We start from the raw sequence: 9,370 nt of genomic DNA, 5'->3' as shown, positions 1-9,370 counted from the left end.
TTCAGTCTCCTCTCTGGCTTCTGCTTGTGGTTCAGTATGAAAAGCTCTCAGTTTTGGTGAAGGACTACAACAAGGTGACTGCAAGCTGACTTAACATCATGGATGGTCTCTTTAAAAATACAAGCAACTTCACAATTTAACACTTTTTCTTCAAAATTTTGCCTTGTTCAGGGAGTATTTTTACAGAAAATAAGTCACTGACTGAGGACATATCTGTGCATTTAACAATTAATAATTGAATCTCTGATAATGTGAAACTCAAGTACATGTGACGTTATTAATGACATTTGAAAGAAATATGTGGTGCTCACTTAGGTAGCAAATATATTAAAATTGGAATAATACAGAGAAAATTAGCATGACCCCTGCTTAAGGATGACATGAAAATTCATGTAATGTTCCATATTTTTGTTGGAGAAATTAAAGAAAAAACTAAGAAGAAATTGTGGAGAGAAAAACTGAGGGAAGAAAACAGGAACTACAGAGGTAAGCATAGCCAATATACTACAAGAGATGGAAGAAAGAATCTTAGGTGTGGAAGATAAAATGGAAGAAATCAAAGTAACTTTAAAAGAAAATGTTAAATATAAGAATTTCCTGACAAAGACCATCCATGAAATTCAAGAAAAAATAAATTGACAAAGCCTAAGAATAAGAGGAATAGAGGGAAAAAAAGATTCCCTCCTCCAAGGCCTAGAAAATATTTTTAACAAAATCATTGAAGAAAATTTCTCCATCTTAAAGGAGAGGCCAATAAGAATATAAGAGGTCTACAGAACATCCAATAAATTAGTCCAGAAAAGAAAACCTTCATACAACCTAATAATCAAAAGAGTAAATTCACACAAAAAAAAAAGAAAAAAAAAATACTAAAAGATGCAAGAGAAAAAGGCCAAGTAACATAATGGCAAACCCAAGAGAATCACACCTGACTTCTCAACAGAAACTATGAAAACCAGAAAGGCCTGGACAAATATCATGCAAGCCCTAAGAGAACAGAGATGTCAGTCCATGCTACTATACCCAGCAAAACTCTCCATCCTCATAGATAGAGTAAACAAGATATTCAATGACAGGAACAAATTTCAACAATACCTACATACAAATCTAGTGTTAGAGAATATACTAGAAGAAAAAAAAATACAACCCAAGAAAACTAGCTACTTTCAAGAAAACACTGGACAAAATTAACTTTTCTAGAGTAAAGCAAAAACCAAACAAGCACACAAACTTATTACCACAGCCAATGTCAAAATTGAAGGATCTAACAGCCACTGGTCATTAGTTTCTCTCAATAGCAGTGGACTCAATTCTCCAATAAAAAGACCCAGACTAACAGAATGGATGCATAAACAAGACCTAGAAATTGTTGCATAGAGAAACACATTTAAGTCACAAAGATAAATATTACCTGAGTGTAAAGGGCTGGCTTTCCAAGCAAATGGACCCAAATAAGCAAGCAGGAGGAGCCTTTCTAATAGCTGAGAAAATAGACTTTCAACAAAAATTAATAAAAAAGAGTTAGGCAAGGACACTTCATACTCATCAAGGGAAAATTGCAACATCACCAAGAAGAAATCACAAATCAGAACATCTATGCCCCAAATACAAGGGCACCCACAAATGTAAAAGAAACACTGATAAAACTTAAACCACACATATATCCCCAAACATTAATAGTGGGAGACCTCAATACCCCACCATCAAGAAAACACAGGTCAACAAAACAGAACTTAAGCAAACAAACAATGTCTCTTACAGAGGTCATGGATCAAATGGACCTAACAGATATTTAGAGAACAATAGACCCAATGACAGAAGAATTTGCCTTTAACTCAGCATCTCATGGAACATTCTCCAAAATAGACCATATAGTTGGTCACAATGCAAGCATCAACAGATACAAAAAGATTGAAATAATCCCTTGTATCTTATCTGACCACCATGGAATAAAGCTGGACCTCAACATCAACAAAAAATAGCAAAAAACCTACACACACATGGAAACTGAACAACTTGCTACCAAGTGACAGCTGGGTCTGGGAAGAAATCAAGAAATTAAAGTCTAGAATTCAATGAAAATGAAGGCACAACATATCCAAACTTATGGGAAACAATGAAAGCAGTCCTAAGAGGAAAGTTCATAGTGCCAAGTGCCTTTAAGAAGTAATTTGAAACATCTCATTCAAGCAAATTAATGGCTGATCTCCAAACCCTAGAAAAAAAAGAAGCAGAAACACCAAAAAGGAGCAGATGGCAGGAAATTACCAAACACATCATTGAAATCAATAAATTAGATACAAATAAAACAATTCAAAGAATCAATGAAACCAAGAGCTGGTTCTTTGAGAAAATGAAAAAGACAAACAAACCTTTATCCAAACTAACTAAAAGGTAGAGAGACACCATCCAAATCAACAAAATCAGAACTGAAAAAAGGGGGACATGACATCAGACACCGAGGAAATCCAAACAATCTTTAGGACTTAATTCAAAAGTCTATATTTCACAAAAGTTGAAAATCTAAAAGAAATGGAAAATTTTCTTGATCGATTCCAGTTACCAAAGCTGAATCAAGACCAGGTAAATCAATTAAACAGTCCTACATACCCTAAGGAAGTAGAAGCGGTCATCAAAATTTTCCATGCAAAATGGCCTAGGACTAGATAGATTCAGCACAGAATTCTACCAGACCTTCAGAGAAGAGCTAACTCCAGTTCTCTTCAGAGAAATCTACAAAATAGAAACAGAAGGAAAACTACCAAACTCATTCTATGAAGCCATAGTCACCTTGGTATCTAAACCTCACAAAGACTCAACAAGAAAAGAGAATTTCAGGCCAATTGCCCTTATGATCATTGATGTAAAAATACAAAAAAAAAATTGCAAAACAAATAAAAGAACATATCAAAGATATCATCCACCATAACCAAGTAAACTTCATCCCAAGTCTGCAGGGGTGGTTCAATATGAAGAAATTCATCAATGTGATCCACCATATTAACAAATTGAAAGAAAAAAAAAAACACATGATAATCTCAGATGCTGAAAAAGCATTTGACAAAAGTCCATATGCAATATAGAGCAATCCTATAGCCATCATCAAACTAAACATAGAGAAACTTAAGGCAATCCCACTGAAATCAGGGACAAGGCATGGCTGCCCACTCATTCCATATCTCTTCAACATAGTTCTAGATGTCCTTGCTACAGCAATTTAAAAATTTAAGGAGATTAATGGGATACTGAAAAGGAAGAAGTCAAAGTATTCCTATTTTCTGATGGAATTATAGTATGTTGAGTGACCCCAAAAATTCTACCAGCAAACTACTACAACTAATAAACATGTTCAGCAAAGTGGCAGGATACAATATTAACTAAAAAAAAAAAAAAAACAAAAAAAAAAAAACAAAAAAAAAAAAACACAAACAAATCAGTAGCCCTTCTATATAGAAAAGACAAAGGGATGAGAAAGAAATTAGGGAAACAACACAATTCACAAAGCCACAAAACACATAAAGTACCTTGGTGTAATCATACCAAGCAAGTCAAAGACTTCTAAGTAAAAAACTTTCAGGTCTCTGAAGAAAGAGTGAGAAGAAGATGTCAGAATATGGAAAGATCTCCCATGCTCATGGCTTCAGATGTTTAATATTGTAAAAATGGACAACTAACCAAAAGCAATCTAAAATTAAATGCAATTCCCATCAAATAACCAACACAAATCTTTACAGAAAAAAATGAAAGAAAAATTCAAAACTTGATATGGAAAAACAAGAAGCCCAGAATTAATAAAACAATGCTCTACAATAAAAGATCTTCTGGAGGTATCTCCATCCCTGATCTTAAGCTGTACTTTAGAGCAACAGCAATAAAAACTGCATGGTACTTTCATAGAAACAGAAAGGTGGATCACTGCAACCCAATAGATGACCCAGAAATAAACCAACACACTTATGGACACCTGAGCTTTGACAAAGATTCCAAAACCACACAATAGAAAATGACAGCATCTTCAACAAATGGTGCTGTTGTAACTGGATGTCTACATGTAGAAAAATGCAAATAGATCCACTATTTGCACAAAACTAATGTCCATGTGGATCAAAGATATCACAATATAACCTGACACATTAAATCAGTTGGAACAAAAAGCCTTGTACTCATTGGCACAGGAGACAATTTCCTCAAAGAATACCAACAGCACAGGCAAAAATCAGTAAATGGGACCACGTGAAACTGAAAAGCTTTCTGAAAGCAAAGGGCACATTCATCAAAACAAAACAAATGCCTACATATTGGGAAAGAATTTTCCCCCACCCTTTATCTGACAGAGGGCTAATATTCAGTATATATAAAGAAGTAAGGAATTTGAGAAAGCACCAAATCAAGTAATCCAATTAAAATATGGAGAACAGAGCTAAACAGAGAATTCTTGATAGAGGAATATCAAAAGGCAGAGAAACACTGAAAGAAATGTGCAGTGTTTTTAGCTATTAGGAAATTGCAAATGAAAGGAACCTGAGATTTCACCTTACCCCCATCAGAATGGCCAAGATAAAAAACTCAAGTGACAACACATGCTGGAGAGGTTGTGGACAAAGGGTAACCCTTCTCCACTGCTGGAGGGAATATAACATGTACAACCACACTGGAAATCAATCTGGTGCTTTTTAAGACAACTAGGAATACCACTATAACACAACCTAGGCATATATCAAAATGGGACTCAAGTACACAATAATGATATTTGCTCAGACATGTTTGTAGCAGCTTTATTTGTAATAGCCAGACCTGGAATCAATCCAAATACCCCTCAACTGAGAATGGATACAGAAATTGTGATATATTTGAACAACGGAATATTACTCAACCATATAAAAAACAAAACAAAACAAAACAACAAAACAAGAAAATCATGAAATTTGCAGATAAATTGTGGGAACTAGAAAGGATCATCCTAAGTGAGCTATCCTAGAAGCAGAAAGACACACAAGGTATATACTCACTCATATATACATATATTGTAGAATAAACCTAATAAAATCTGTAGACCTACACAAGAAAAGCAACAGAACCAAAAAATTGGAGCACAAGGTTCATTCCTGAGGTCTATACTACAAATAAGTAACACTCATGAAGATGTAGCCCATGGCAGTAAAGTGTCCAAGTGGATTCTATAGAATTGAGAATAGGGACTGCCTCTGACATGAACTGGTTAGAATGATCTTTGATCACTTTCCCCTGAGGCAGAAGCAGCCTTACCAGACCACAGAAGATGATAATGGAGCCACTCCTGTTGAGATCTGATAGATTAGGTTTAGAAGGAAAGAGAGGAAGATGTCCCCTCTCAGTGAATTTGAGAAGTAGCATGCATAAAGATTGGCATAGAAAGGTGGGATTGGGAGGGGAGGAGTGAGGAGTTTATGGGGGGAGGCAAAGTGAATAAAGTGTAATTAATAAACATTAAAATAAATCCCAAACTTAAAATTTTCTGATCTCTTACATTTTCAATTAAAGGCTTTGAGTTAAAATGATACTGATATGAAATATACATATATATTTGAACAAGTTGGTAAGGATACATGCCTTTATTTCCAACACAAAGTAAACCCAGATACACTAAATCAGTTAAAAGAAAAAGTGGGGAAGAGCCTTGAACTCATTGGCACAGGAGTCAACTTCCTGAACAGAACACCAACAGCACAAGCTCTAAGAACAACAATCAATAAATGGGACCTCATTAAACTGAAAAGCTTCTGTAAAGCAAAGGATACCATCATCAAAACAATACAACTGCCTACAGAGTGGGAAAGAATCTTCACCAACCCTTTATCTGACAGAGGGCTAATATCCAGGATATATAAAGAACTAAAGAACCCAAAAAGCAGCAAAGCAAGTAATCCAATTAAAAAATGGGGAACAGAGCTAAAGAGAGAATTTTTTTTGTCCTGGAATATCAAATGGCAGAGAAACACCTAAATAAATGCTCAATATCATTAGCCATTAAGGAAATACAAATCAAAATGACTCTGAGATTTCACCTTACACACATCAGAATGGCCAAGTTGAAAAACTGTCTCTTGAGAGGCTGTGGAGAAAGGGAAACCCTCCTCCACTGCTGGTGGGAATGTAAACTTGTATAACCACTTTGAAAATCAATCTGGTGCTTTCTCAGACAACCAGGAATAATGCTTCCTCAAGATCCAGCCATACCACTACTAGGCATATATCCAAAAGAGGTTCAAGTACACTATAAGGGCATTTGGCCAACCATATTTATAGCAGCTTTATTTGTAATAGCCAGAAGCTGGAAAGAGCCCACATGCCCCTCAACTGAAAAATGGATTAAGAAATTGTGGTACATCTACACAGTGGAATATTACTCAGCAATGAAAAATAAGGAAATCATGAAATTTTAAGGTAATGGTGGGAACTGGAAAGATCATCCAGAGTGAGCACTCCCAGAAGCAGAAATACACAGAGTATATACTCACTCATATAGACATATAATAAAGAATGAACCTACTAAAAATCTGTACACCTAAAGAAACTAATCAAGAGAGAGTACCCTGACTAAAATGCTCAACCCCTGTCCCAAAATGCAAAGAGGATGGATATCAGAAGTAGCAGAAAACAGAAAATGAGTTAGGAACCTGTCACAGATGGCCTCTGAAAGTCTTTGCCCTACAGAATATCAAATCAGAAGCTGAAACTTATAGCCAACTGCTGGGCAGAGTGCATGGAATCTAATGAAAGAAATGTCAAATAGTAAGATCTGGAGAGGCCAGGAACTCCACAAGGAGAGCAAATGAACCAGAAAATTTGAACACAGGCATCTTCCAAGAAACTCATACTCCAACCAAGTACCATGCATGGAGATAACCTAGAACTCCTGCACAGATGTAGCCCCTGGCAGTTTAGTGTCCAAGTGGGTTACATAGTAATGGGAAGAGGGACTGCCTCTGACATAATCTAATTGGCCTGCTCTATGATCACCTCCCACTGAAGGGGGAGCATCCTTACCAGACCACACAAGATGACAATGCAGCCACTCCTGATGAGATCTGATAAACTAAGATCAGAAGGAAGGAGAGGAGGACCTCTCCTATCAGTAAACTTGGGGAGGGGCATGCTTGAAGAATGGGGAGAGAGGGTGGGATCAGAGGGGAGGTGGGAGGGGCTTAAGGGGGGATACAAAGTGAATAAAATGCAATTAATAAAAAACAGCAATTAAAAAAAAAGAAATATGCAGATCTCTGAGTTCAGGATTAATCTTATTTACATAATAAAAGCCAGGATGGCAACTCCTGCTGTTTAGCCATTTACAGAGATACTCTAAGATTCAAAATGACAAAGTTTTCCTAAGGTTACCATGTAAATTCTTTTTTCTTAATGATAGATATTATGTCCTTACTGATCTAAAGGTGGGATTCACATCATTTTTAGGTTTACATAAAGAGAGATAATTTCACACCGATGTGGAAACTGCCATATGCTTTTAAACATGAAATATTTTCATGGGGGAATAAAGTTCATTATCCCCATGTAAAAAAGATACAAGATGCTTAAAAATGGCAAAGTACATGCCAACCTAGTTTAGTCTTAAAAATTAAAAAATTATATTCATATGTTTAAAAATCAAAACTGTCCATCCCATCTCAAAAAAATGGCAAGCCAGAGAGTAGCGAAAACCAATATAAAAATCCAGCTACAAGATGCCTAGGATATAATTTACACTAAGGGTAACAGAGTTTATACGCTAATGCTAACAGAGTTTATATAAAGTTCAGGTATAAAGGCATAACTGTCCAGTCTGTATAAAAAAGGGGAAAGCCAAAAAATAGCCAATATCAATCTAAAGCCCAGGTACAAGGGTATGCTTAAATGCTGAAGGTAAGAGGGAGTTAATATTAAGTGTGGCTATAAAGGCATAACTACCCATTCTATATAAAAATGGGATAAGACAAATAGCTTCAATATATATAAAAATACAAACCTCAAAATAGGTACAACTATGGTATGCTTATATTCTGAATTTTAAAAGGAGTTTACATAAAGTTTAATTAAAACGTGTTTTCTATTGATCCAGGCAAAGAGCTTGCAAGAGCCCAACAGGCATGCAAGAGCCCAAAAGGATATTTTGATCTATCCTTGTTTGATTTCAACATGATAATGATTGTATGTACAATAAAAACAGTAACTTATATTGCTAATCTCTTTACATGGAAACTCTAAAACTGAATGAGACATAAAAATGTGCCTCCAGCCAAAATGTGAACAATACCTGGCCAATAAATCCTTGGCTATAATATCTTTAAAATGTATTATGTTTACCTTTTAATTGATATAAATTAAATTGGCTTACAGTTTAGTTTCATCCTACACAACTCTTACATTCATAATTTTATAATTCTATAATGCTTATAAAAAATTACATGTTTGCATAACAAAAGAGCTGGACACCAGAGATACTGGATCAAACCTAACAGAATCATTCTTCAGCATGATGAGACATTGACACATCTATTCCAGCATCTTGCATGATCCAGCATTCTGCCTATTCTTGCCTCAACTGCTTCAATTGCTGTTTCTCATCAAAGCCTGCTCCCAAAAGAACTTTGAAGAAAGCTACTAATCTTAATAGGTTCAGCATTTTAGACTGTCCCAAGGAGGATGTTTATTAATCCTAAAAATTCTCAACATTCAAAGACTAGACCACAAATGTTATTGTTTTTTATTTGACCATTTTTCCCAATTGTATTTGGCTACCTACAGTATTTCTACATGTCCAAATTTTCAGCTAGAAGATATTCATGAGAATGGTGTCCAGTTTTCCTTAAAGAGGTTTGGGTATGTTTTTGGTTGTTTGCTCTGGCTACAAAATTTTATTGTCATTGGAAGATGTTTATTATTAATGGTCTTATTCAAAGTGAAACAAGGAATATACAGGGATATCTTATAGGAATAGAAAAAAGGTAGATTATTGAATCTACTCAACTTAGGGTTTTATTTGTGATTCTCAAATAAGGTTATTTTTAACTCATTGGTAAAGGATTTTGTACATTCATGAAAAACTAAGTCTACTTTTGATACATTGGTATAAGCTTTTGAATATTGATAGAAATTCACGGTTACTTCCAATATTTTTAAACTGTTAATAAAAATGGTTAGGGTATTAGGTAATGCATGTTAATTGCTAGTTAGTCAACTCATAGTCATGCCAGACACTTGTGTATTTTATCGTAGGAGTATACATTCTATGTTTAACAGATAGATGCAGTTTTGTAGATAGATCGATTTCATAAAGATAGGTAGTCTTCAAAAATTTCAGAGACCTACAGACTATGGCATTTAAAAGTGTCTTTAT

General features: G+C 35.1%; 1 non-coding gene across 1 annotated transcript; it reads left to right on the top strand.

Moving 5' to 3' along the window:
• Positions 1–303: 303 nt before the first annotated feature.
• Positions 304–410, top strand: LOC132651887 (U6 spliceosomal RNA). The gene has a single exon (XR_009589437.1). It is a non-coding gene; the product is annotated as a U6 spliceosomal RNA (small nuclear RNA).
• The last annotated feature ends 8,960 nt before the right edge of the window (positions 411–9,370 follow it).

Source organism: Meriones unguiculatus (genome assembly GCF_030254825.1).
Source record: "Meriones unguiculatus strain TT.TT164.6M chromosome Y unlocalized genomic scaffold, Bangor_MerUng_6.1 ChrY_unordered_Scaffold_32, whole genome shotgun sequence".
NCBI classification, from domain to species: domain Eukaryota; kingdom Metazoa; phylum Chordata; class Mammalia; order Rodentia; family Muridae; genus Meriones; species Meriones unguiculatus.
Note: the sequence above shows the minus strand (reverse complement) of the source record. Positions and strands in the feature narration are given on the sequence as shown.